Source organism: Cynocephalus volans, chromosome 15 (assembly GCF_027409185.1).
Source record: "Cynocephalus volans isolate mCynVol1 chromosome 15, mCynVol1.pri, whole genome shotgun sequence".
NCBI classification, from domain to species: domain Eukaryota; kingdom Metazoa; phylum Chordata; class Mammalia; order Dermoptera; family Cynocephalidae; genus Cynocephalus; species Cynocephalus volans.
Genome location: NC_084474.1, coordinates 8,672,174 through 8,685,149, shown reverse-complemented (window position 1 = coordinate 8,685,149; position 12,976 = coordinate 8,672,174).

Sequence of the window (12,976 nt, the reverse complement as noted above, 5' to 3'; positions counted from 1 at the left end):
GTGAATTAGGCATGTGAATTCAGGGTACCATAGAAGGGGGAAGAATTTCTGGAGAGTTATACCCTTGAATAGGCCAGAGTGAAAAGGTTGTAACGCTAAAGTGAATGGTGTGGCTGTAGAAAGATCCAGGGAAATTATATGAACATGATTAAATTAAAGTAAAACATGTAGAATTCTCGTTCTACAGTGTTAGACAGAGAACCACCTCGTGGAGTAACACAGTTGCCTAGTTCAGGTAGATCCAACTTAAATTTTGTATTTTCAAAGGACAAACTAAGTCAGTAGCTCACAGAAGACTCCCCCCAAAAGGTAATAATATTCTAGGTGTGCCACTCATCACACATACACTGAATGCAAATAATCACATTAAATAAAGTTATTCAGCATTGCCACAATTTAAAAAGTATAGAATATGGGCTTTCATCTTCAACATTAGATCAAAAAGCAAAAAGCTCTCTTCAGTCCCAGCTAATATCAAGACCCCAGATATTAAAAATTCAAGGTCTGTGAAATGGCAGCTAATAGAACAATAACCCTTCTGATGGTACTGAGTAGTGAAAAGGATTGGCAGTCGATCTAGATCATTGCCAGAGAGCAAATTTCAACAAACATTTTAATTGTCATTTGGTTGTTTCTTCAAACACAATTTGTTTCTTTAATGGTTAGTATTTTGAGAAGTACTTTTAGATAGTATATTGTATATTTCACGCTTGTCTTTATTTCCAAGCTTTATAGTGACAAAATAATTCTTTCCAACATGCAACATGAGGCTTTTAGGTGAAATTAGAACTGAAGGAAAAGGAAAGCACACGGACACGAGAATGAAGTGTTCCTTTTAAAAAGAATACTTGAGCAGACACTGTGCAGGAAAAGAAAACATACTGCTTCTGCTTTACTTTTCACCTTGATACATGTGTCCAAGAGTAATGAGCACTACAATCCTTACTCCGAGATGTTAATACAGCAGGTAATGTGGCACTTGCCTATGCCCTTAAAAATCATATCACCATGGAAAAAATAAAGCAGTTGTCATAAGATACTAACCATATCCTCCTATTTATTTAGTTTGCTGTATAAATGTGAGGAAATACAATGAAGGAAATGACAAGTAAGGGGCTTAGTTTTCTAAAAGGGTGAAGACAAGACAAACCAAAAATATATATATATATTAATTTAAACATTAAACTAAATAGCATATGTCTTCAAGTTTTCAGAAATTCTCGACTTTCTCAGGTCTTTTTCCTTAAAATTTACAGTTGACACATTTCCGTTCTAGTTCTACTTTCTTGAAATTGTAGATTCATTGAAACACAGCAAAATTTTATGTTTAAAGATACGGGCATGTAGGCCTAAACAATTTAGAACTTTAGGGTATAAGAATATCTTGACCAGCCACTAATAAGACCCTGAATAAATAGCATTTAAGTAACGGGAAAATGGGAATCTGTTGACAAAGCCGTGAGTGACGCTTCACGTGAGGCCTGGAGTGTGAGCCATGGGGTGTTCACCTCTAGAGTTATTTTTTCCTTCTTTCTCTGTTGACTGTAAATTCCCATAAATGCTTTTCCAATATCCCAATATCCTTAACATTTCTGCTGCAGTATTCTTCTATTACACTGACCTGGTGCTGGGTCAGGGTTTGTGGGGACCTCACTTGAACGATTACGACTTCTCTGCCTGCTCTGCAAAAACCCTGAAGTGCTGGATGCTGTTGGAGAAAAATCAAGCAGCTGAAGACATTGGTGCCGCCGCTGTCTTGTGGTTCTGAGCTCAGCATCGTTCTCAGTTCTGCCCACCAGTCCTTCTATGTCAATACTCTTCCATTCTCTTCAGAAGATATATTTTCCAATTTCTCCATTCTTCTCAAACTTATAATCCTGTGGCCACCTGGTTTATTGTTAGTAAATAACCTTATTTCCAATTTTTTTTAAAAGTCATCTAAAAATAACATCACCATTTACCCCAAATCCATCAAATATCCCTATACCTTCATCGATCTTTCTTTTTTACTTTCTGTTTCACACTATATTGAGTGGACTCGTCCATCTTAAAGTTGAACTCTTCATCATAGGATGGGATCTCATTACTCCAGAATTTTTGAAACCTCTGTCAAGGAGGTCAGATTGTTTTTTCTTCTCATATTTCATTCATATCTCCTCTTCCATTGGCCTTTCTCAATCTCTGGACTCTCCTATCTTCAAACAAAAACCAAGTTCAAATCATCTTACCTCCACACCTCAACATTCTTATTTAAATTATGAGGTTATTCGGTTAGGTGCTTACTACATTTTTCCTTTCACTTACACTCGATTCATTATAAGACCCACGGGGACACTGTGGGAATATAATGTTCTTTACTGCATTCTAAGATCTGGGATGATTCTAAATGAAATCACAACGGAGCCATTATCATCTTTAACCCCCTACCTTTGAGGTCCCCTCCAACCCCTCCAACCCCTCCAATGTCTTATGTTCCTGACTTTCCCACCACAAAACATTGTCATCTTTCATCTTATTACATCAGGGTGTTCTCTTGATTCATAGAAAAAAGTGAGTAGTAGTACTCAAAGGTAAGGAATTATACTAAATAAGCTTTAACAGATTTTTCAGCTATGAAATAATCTTATTTCAATGCACAGTTCTTTATGTTCCTCAGAAAGAATAATAATTTTGAGTATTATACCCAATGTCAGGTGAAGAGTAGAAAAGAAGGATTTATTTTTTGTGTGTGTCTTAATTATAATATCTAAGACAAATCATAATATACTATGTATATGCATATACATATGCACTCATAACAATCTAAAAACACTGAAAAAGGCAGGTAGTAAAATTCAAGAAACCACAGACTGTATCATGGATTTCCTCAGGGACTAGAATGGGTAGACAGTAGAAAGGGATGTAAGAGGAAGAAAAGTTTCCTCACTTGTTTACATGTGAAAGAATCTAAAAGTATTTTCAATAGGCATAGGATGGTCTTTCTATTCGATCATCAACACCATCCTGTCTTCAACACAAAGCCCAGAGGAAACTCTTAATCCCACTTTAGGGTGAAAAGACCCTCAGGTATCATTCTCTTTGATCTTATAGATAATTTTAAACAAACCCATATATACACATATGCATGCATACAATGACCAATGTTTTCTCCACAAAGGAAAAGAGTTAGAACATGTAAATATTAGATATGATAATACATTTCTGTGAAAATAATGCTCTACTTTCAACTTTCCAATGTCTCTATGTATTTAAGCTCTAGCCAGGAAAGTGAGTGAATGCAAAACCAGAACATAAATACCATTGGTTGCATTCACGAAAAGCTCATTGTAGTATTTCTGTTGGCATTTTATTTACTAAGAATAAATTTTTAGCATTATACCTTGAATTATGTCTGCAAATTAATGGTTAAAGCAATACATAAAACCTAATTGTTCTCAAGAGGTCCATTAATAGATGAAACCCACTTTTTCCCCTGCAGGGATAGTAGTGTTTTAATCAGGAGAAATGTACTACTTAGAAATCCACCTTTCTGCTGATGGTGGCACTATAATGAAAGCCAATTTCTTCTAACACTACCCATTTGTCAGTGCAGACAGTGCAGAGTTTGTTTCCAGTTAATGAGGTTCTCTGTGTGCACTTAAGATTTTTACCCACCAACACTTACTTAACTATGAAGTGCCTCAAGTAATGGAAAAGTTAGCATGCCTCAAATCAAGTATTGTGCAAGTCTATGTAGAATATCCTATGTAATAAAATAATAGTTTTCAAATTATATTTGAAATAGAAAAATTTTCCCAAATAAAAAATTAAATCCTAATAGGTAAAATTACTAAAAGTCAGTGTGTTGTGGTTGACCTGATGAGCGTGTGGTGTGGTTTCCTCCCTTCCTCACCAGCATGCTCCTGCCTCCTCCACCCACACACCTTGATCTAGTCTACAGCATGGTACCACTTCTGAAAATTATTTATTTTCTTACATTCTTAGTTTGATAACTATTACAATAATATAATTCAAAAGTTCTCTTCCTTGAGCATGTAGAAATCTACATGATGTAACTCCAAGAATACGGACTATATATATACACACATACACACACACACACACACACACATATTTATATAAGTTTCAGAGGTGCTCAAACTCTATCTCTGCACAGGAATGCTGCTGTAAGAAAGGCATAGACACATAATACAGTGTTATGGTAGCACGGGGGATAAAAAAATGGAAGAATTCCCCCTTAAGACACCCTTCATTTTTTAAGAGCTTTAAAGAGATAGAATTCACATATCACAACATTCACCAATTTAAATATTAGAATTCATTAGTTTGTAGTATTTATAGAGTTAGTAATAAAATGTTCTGATTTTATAACATTTTATAATGACAGAAAGAAACAGAGTGCCCACCAGCAATCACATCCCACTCCCCCCTCCCCCACGTGCTGACAGCCACTGATCTACTTTCTGCCTCTGTGGATTTGCCTGTTCTGGACATTACACATAAATGAAATCACAAAATATGTGTTTTGGTAACTGAATCATTTCACCCAGCATAATATTTTCCAAGTTTGTACATGTTATGTAGCATGCATAACTATTTCCTTCCTTTTTAATGTCAAATATTCTTCCATTATAGGGATATAGCACATTTTGTTAACACCATCACTGTAAACATAGAAAAACCCACACTCATGTATACACTAGAGCTAACTTTGTTTTCCCTTTATAGGTATCCCTTAATGGTTAACTAAGATTATATTGAAAGCAAGCTGTCCTTCACACGAAAACCCTGCATCCTGTCTTGCCCGATGCATCTCTCTCAAAGGCAGCATCATGGAACAGAAGCCAGATGAGAAACTGGGGCCACAGATAACATCAAAAAGCAGCTATCTATCACACTTATCGTGTCTCATCTGATACATTTACCTATATAAATCCCAGCCCTCAGTCAATCAGAGAGGCAGTTGAGACTTTACCCTCTGCCTCCAAGTCAACATCTTCGAAATAGAAAGTCTTTCCTTTAAGTTCTGTTGGCAGGTGTGATTGGCCATCCTATAGCAGTGACCCACACGGGTCAGGGATTTCCCCAACTAAGTTGGCCTCTCATACGCTGGCTGATGGTGAAGAGGAATCTCACAGGACTTGTTCATTACCATCATCAGTTGACAGATATTTGGGTTGTTTCCACCTTTTGGCTATTATGAATAATGCTATTACAGATATTTGCATACAAGTTTTTATATGGACATATGCTTTTATTTCTCTTGGGTATATCCCTAGGAGTAGAATTGCTGGTTTATGTGATACTGTTTAACATGATGAAGAACTGTCAGACTGTTTTCCAAGGTGGCTGCACATTTTAAAATGCCATCAGCATTCCCACAAGAAATGTATGAGGGCTCCAATTTGTTCACATCCTCATCAACAATTGTTATTACCTTTCTCTTTTTAATCACCATCATCCCAGTGGGTGTGAAGTGTTATCTAATTGTAGTTTTTATTTGCAATTCACAAATGGAAAAACACGGTAAACATTTTCCGTGTCCTTATTGTCCATTTGTATATCTTCTTTGGAGGAGATTCTATTCAGACTTCACTCATTTTATAATTAGACTATTGTCTTGTTATTATTGAGTTGTAAGAGTTCTTTTCATATTCTGCACACAAGCCGATTGTCAGATATATAATTTGCCAACACTTTCTCTAATTCTCTAGGTGGTCGTTTAATTCTCTTAATGGTGTCTTTTGAAGAATGTTAAGATTTCCATTTTATGAAGTACAATTTATCTATTTTTTTCTTTTGTTTCTTAGCTTCTTTGTTTTTCTAAAAAGCCTTCATATAGCCCACAACTATGAAGACCATTTTTCAAATTTTCTTCTAAGATATTTACATTTGTAGATCTTATATTTATGTCTATGATACATTTTGAGTTAATTTTTGATATATTGTGTGAAGGAGTTAAACTTTCTTGTTTTACATGTGGATATTCAGTTGTCTCAGCACTGTCTTTTTACAAGATTCTTCTTTCCCCATTAAAAGGCCTTGGCACAAATAAAAAATAAATTGATCATAAATGTAAGTGTTTATTTCTGAAATCTCAATTTATTTAATTAATCTATATATCTGTTGCTATGCCAATACCCTAACATCTTGATTATTGTGGTTTTCTAATAGGTTATGAAATCAGGAATTATGAGGCCTCTAACTTTGCTCTTTTTCAAGATTATTTTGGCTATTCTGGGTCCCTTGCATTTCATATGAATTTTCAAGTCACCTTATCAATTTCTGCAAAAACTGTGTATAAATAACCAACCTGGATTTCACTAGAGATTGCATGGAATCTTTTGGTCAATTTGGGAAGTACTGCCATTGTAACAATATTGTCTTAAAATCCATGAATGTGAGATGTTCATACATTATTTTAGGTGTTCTTTAGTTTCTTTTAACAATTCTTTACAGTTTTCAGGTTATATGTCTTACACTCCTTCTGTTGCTGTTATAAATGTAATTGTTTTTGTAATTTCATTTTCAGCTTGATAAAAATAAATTGTTTTTTGCATATTGATCTTCTACCTTGAAAGTTTGCAGAATTATTAGTACTAAAAGTTTTGTAATGGACTTATTAAGATTTTTCTATATACAAGCACATATCGTTTGCAAATAGAGATACTCGTATTTCTCTTTTTTATTTGTTTTTCCTAGTTACCTTTGCCAGGACTTCCAGTAGAATGCTGACCAGAAGTGGTGAGGATGTATATCTTTGTTTTGTTCCTCATCTTAAGAGGAAAACATTTTGTCTTTCACAATTAAATTATGTTACCTGTGCATTTTTCATTGGTGCCTTTTATTATATTGAGGAAGTTCACTTCTGTTCTTAATTTTTTGAGAGTTTTTTATCATGAAAGTATGTTGGCTTTTATCATATGTTTTTTGTGTATATTGCCATGATCACGTAGTTTTTGTATATTATTCTGTCAATAAGGTGCATTACTTTGATAGATTTTCAGATGTTAAACCAACCTTGCATTCCTAAGTCTCACATGTTCACAATGCGTAATCCTTCTGATAGGTTTCTGGATTTAGTTTATTGGTATTTAACAAAAGGTTTTTGAGTCAGTATTCATAAGAGATAGTGGCCTATAGTTGTTTTTCTTTTTTTTTTTTTTTTTTTTCTTGTAATATTCTAGCCTGTTTTGGGTATCAGGATAACATGTGCCTCATAGAATGAGTTGTAAAGTGTTCCATCCTCTTATGTTTTCTGGAAAATTTCATTTAAAATATTATACTAATTCTTTTTTACATGTTTGGAAGGATTTACAAGTGAATTTAAGTGTAGTCAAGCCAGGGCATTAATTTAAAATATTTACTGGTTTAATGCCTGTTCAAATTTTCTAATTTTTCTTGAGTCAATCTCTGTAGTTTGTATTTTTTAGGAATTTGTCCACTTCATCTAAATTATCTAATTTATTTGTGTGCAGTTGTTCATAGTACTCCATCCTTTTTTAATTTTGTAAGGCCAGTATTAATGTCTATCTTTCATTCCTGATTTTAGTAATTTGAGTTTTCTCTCTTTTTTATGGTTGTTCTAGCTAAAGCCTTGTCAACTTTTTAAAATGTTTTCACAGAACCAACTTTCGGTTTCATAAATTTTTCTATCTTCTATTTTCTGTTTTGTTATTTTAATGCCCTCATCTTTTTTATTCCTTCCTTCTGTTTACTTTGTTTATTTTATTCTTTTTTTTTTTCCTACTTATCAATAGAACAGATGAGGTTACTCATTTGAAATCTGTTTTAAAAAAATACATAGGCAGTTAATCTATAAAATTTCTCTAAGGACTGCTTTAGCTCCATGCACGGGTATGTTTCGGTGCATTGTGTCTCTGTCTTCATTAGTCTCAGAGTCCTCTGTACAAAGGATGCCCATTGCCCATCTCTCCCCTGCAGCCGTGCTCCCTGTTCTTCATTCCTTTTTGCACGTTCTTCGGATTTCATAATATCAATCAATCTTCAAACTGCTGATTCTTTCTTGTGCCAGCTCCAATCTACTGATGGACTCATGTAGTACATTTTTCATTTTAACTGTTGGTTGTACTTTTCAACTCCAGAATTTCCATTTGGTTCTTTTTAAACAATACTATCTCTTTATTAATATTTCTATTGGATGAGATGTCATCATGATACTTGTCTATCATTTTGCCTTAGTTCTTTGAACATATTAGCTGCTTTGAAGTTGTCTTCTGCTAAGTCTGACGTCTGGCAATTTCTGTTGCCCATTTTTTGTTTTGGGTTTTTTTTTTTCTATGTATGAGTCACACTTTCCTGTTTTGTGTGTGTGTGTCCTAATTTTTTGTCAAAAATTGAACATTTTAAACAATAAATTGTAACCAACTCTATATGCCACTGACTATTCCATTGCCTAAGGCTTTTTGTTGTTTTTGCTTCCAAGTTAATCTAGTTACTTGGCTAGACTATTTCACTGGAGTCCCTTTTGCCTTCTGTGTGCAGTCTCCAATGTCACTCCTCACAAATCACACCTTTGAAACTGTGTGTGGACACTCTAGGATAATGATTATTTTTAATAGAGCTCTTTTGACTGTCTCTTTCCTTACTCTCTCTGTCAAGCTGTCTGAGTCTGTTTATTTTACAGCTAGCAGTTAACTTCCACTAATTTCAGGCCAATTTATCTATTCAAACATGCTCTGATCATAAATTGTTCCACAGACTGATCCAATTCAATTTGGGCCCCGTTGTAGGGGTAAGCTTCGGGGACAGATTTTGAGGTTTTTCTGACACCAACAAGGCTACTTTAACTATACTCTTTTCCTTGGTTCTTTTTGTTAAGATTTTAGATGGTCTAGTGTTCAGCTTGATGCTCTCGTAGAGCTTCCAATCTCCTCTCAATTGCTTGTATCCAAAATCTCCATAGTTTTCAATAGCACTTTTAGGCTTAAACTTCTCATATTCTGTTTCAAATAAAATCATTTCCCTTAGAAAGATCTTAGGAACACTCCATCTTAAGGCGCAACCCTCCAGAATTCAGGTCAATGACAGCAGTTCACTTCTGGAGTAATACCTGTTTTACAGTGAAGATCTGGGTGTGGGCAGGAGGCTCCAATCTTAGCTTACCTCTGTCAGCATGGAACCTATACCTCATAAGTGAGCTGGGACTAGGGAAATTAGGGCCCTAGTTTTTGGGATCAGCAGCATTTGAGTAGAGATTCTAATACCTACAAGTACGGGGAGGGTAGAAGGAGTGAGCCCCAGACCTCCAATCTCCTTTTACTGGAATAGAGCTTCTGCAACATGGAGCTGGAGATGGAGAAAATGAGAAATGCTGATGGCTCACTGCTCCAGGGGACATCACATAGCCCTATCCTGGGAGCTGGGTAGAGGGGAGCCCTGTGTTCTTGTCTGCACTCAATCGGAGCAGAACATTTGGTATGCCGAGCTAAGTAAAGTAGGGTATGAGAGGAGTTGGTTGATATTCTTACCAAAATTCATTAAATTTGAATGCATGTTTCTTCATATGCTGTGTGTCGTTGAGATAATTTCCAGAGACTTTAAATCACTGTTTATTTGGTTTTGTGGGTTCGATCTTATTTTATAATTTTGACCAGTATGGCTGTTTCATACTGCCATTCTGGAATTCATTCTCCTAACTCATCCTTTTTCTCATATTTTTATACAAACTTCTAAATTTTTATGCATCCATTATTTTACATTTGGCCCTTTTCTATTTTCTTTTCACCATATATTCACCATCTGCATTGAAATGACTCCCAGTGTGGTATATCAACTTGACCGTATCTCCTCATGGAACCCACCATGCTATTCAAACTCAACATTCCCCAGACAGAATTTTCCATACTTTCCCAAACATAGCCTACTTCTTATTTCCTTATATAAACTAAAGGCAAGCAGTTGCCTTCTTATTTCAGTTGGAAATGTGGAGCTACTTTTGAATTTTAATTCCAACATCCATTAGATAAGACCTTTCCTCTCCGTCCCCAGTGCCCAGATATCCATCATTTACTTCGGGCTACACTGAGGATGCACCACACCCACAGCCCTGTTCTTATGAAAGCTACTATGCAGGAAACTGAGGAGTGACTAATTTGCACAGTCCCAGGGATTTGTTCCATGTGAAGCATCCAGCTTAACCACAAAAGATTTAATCAGATTAACTGAAATTCAGGCCAGTCAGAGGAGGGTGGGTCTTAATGACAGCTCCACGCACCTGTACAAGACTCTTCATTCTCTGAAGACCAGGGAGCCAATTAGATCTTTTCCCAGGAAAATGCAAGTAAAATATACAAATTACTTCTAGGCACAAAAGATTCAAATTATGAAAATCTTTCTGTCAATCTGACCATAGTCTTTTATTTTTATTTCCATTTTATACAATACAGTAATGCCAGAAAATGATATCTATAGATCTTATCAATAAAACTTTTAATTAGAAACTTCTTAGGATGTTTTATAACATAAAATACTCATAGTGTGATAGAACCAGTGCCAAAATATTGCTTAGTTCAATAAATGCAAATGCTCTAATTCACTTATTTTTAAAAATCTAACATTTTTCTATAGAGCCCACCTCACGAGTCTTTTTATTACAATGTATTATTTAAATTTTTAATAAGTAGAATTTTATGAGACTTTTTATACACACAAAAAAATCTACTTATAAAATGGAAAGGTCATATCAAATTTACCAGCACAAATATAGATTAGTATTATCATCAGGGAATGAATGATAAAGAGCTGGTCATAAAGTCAAAGTTTTACAAACAATGAAGTGGAGTTGTGACCACCTATGACAAAAGAATATACCACCAAGAACTGATAAAAAGCATCCCTTCTGCTGAAATAATGCATATGATTGTCAAAACTTGTAATGCTGTAGTGTAAATATGAGTCTTTATCAATATTCACTGTATATTATATACTTTATATGAACTATTTTGAATCATTAACCCCTCAACTTGTATGTATGAGGAAAAACAAAAAAAGCCTAATCTACATAAAAGAAATTCTATGGCAACTTAACAGCATTACTGTCTTCTAGGAAAATACTAAGAATGTGTCTTTGATATTTACTTTAATATAATAAAAGCACTATGGTCGCCTCCACTTTTATGACAGGTTCATCATATTTCAACCATCAGTGTGTGCCTCTGTAACTTTCATTCTCAATTATTATGAAGTTTTACTTTCTCAGAAATATAATCCTTGGCACAGAGGGAAAGCTGATTAATTAGAATTCAATGAAAAATACCTTTGAGACAATTTTCCTTCTGGAAATTAATAAGACAAATGTTAGAAAATGTTTTCTGCTACAGAGGCTTAAGAGTTTAAGATTATAGAGGCAACTTACCTTTCATAACACACCTCCAGCCAAATATTTTTAATAGCATTGGGTGGGAAGTGTGCCCTTTCAATAATGAAATTAGCTAGGCAGAAATTCCTTAAAGTTGCACTATACTTAGCATGGTAATCTCTCCCTCTTACAAAGTATCAATTCTTTAATTTACTTCCTATGAAATGTAGCAGTGGCTTTGAAAAAATAAAGCAAAACATTACCGTAACTGAGCTATGTAAATTATACATTTAGGTTTAAGAAATTAAGGAAAATTTTATATCTCATCATTCCCTTGATGTTCTTGGAAATAATTTACATTGCATCTCCCTCCAATCCAAGAGAAATAGACTGTTTAGAATAATAAAAACAAGAAATGGCCACAGTAGGAGTTACATTTTTAAATGTTTCTGCTTTATTCCAAATCTAATTTTTAATCTACTATTTGGAAAATAAAATGCCCCAAAAGGAAGTGGCCTGGAGAGTCAGAAAAATGGTGAACATAGGAGAGAAGAGGACACAATTGTGCTTCAGAACAATAGATGGAATTTGAGCATGCCCAAAAGTTACATCTCATTGTAATTATATTTTCTCATGAATAAAATGAAACTTAAAGTTCCAAATCTTCAGCACACTGCAGAGAGTGCAGCGCAGCCCTGGCTCCTCTGAACACCACTCTCCTGAGAGCCGCAGAAGACATCAGGACGAGAGAGGGGGACGGAGGTGTGATCCTGGCCACCTCGGGGGCACCTGCTGACTGTGCTGGCTGGATTGTGGGCCTCTCTTCTCAATGATAAGGGTTCTTTTGGCCTTTAGCAGATAAATTAGGCATAGAAAGGACAAGACAGTAAGTTATTTAGATACCACACTGAGTGCCCTTATATATGTTATCTCAATTGGTTCCTTCAGTTCAAGTATCTCATAAATTTGTCAATATAAAAAGGCAAATGAGATTATTATAAAGTATTTAAAGATACAAAAGAGACAATAAGAATTCCTCAAATATATAAATTCATATTTTTTGTATTAAAGGCTAAGTTGGGTCTTTATTGAATTCAGAATAAATAATATATGTATGGACTCACAGTCAATGTATAATTTTTTTAAAAAGGTTATTTTAATTTTGGAAAACATAAAAATGTCTTATTTTTATTCCAAATTATCTGATCCATTACTTGATGTATAGGCAACTATCTCTTAACAAAGATTAATCAGAAATTTCCCATGCTAAATTTTTTCCCTTGTCAGTCATAGTTGTTTCCATAAGATGTAATTATCCCTCAAAGACAAGTGGCCAAGCATCAAAGTAATTGCAAATTGTAAAGAGACACCTGAGGTTTTACGATCCATGAAACCATTGTGGTATAAATTCCCCTCTTTCTGCATCATCCGTTGGTTAAATATGGGAGGAATCTGTATCACAAGTCTCACGTTAGGTAAGCACCATGGCCTTTGAACAACCGCATTAAAAGTGCACACAGTGCATACACTTAAAGCTTTTTAAGAATTAATAACTTTCCGGGCCGACCCCGTGGCTCACTCGGGAGAGTGCGGCACTGTGAGCACAGCTGTGCTCCCGCCCCGGGTTCGGATCCTGTATAGTAATGGCTGGTGCGC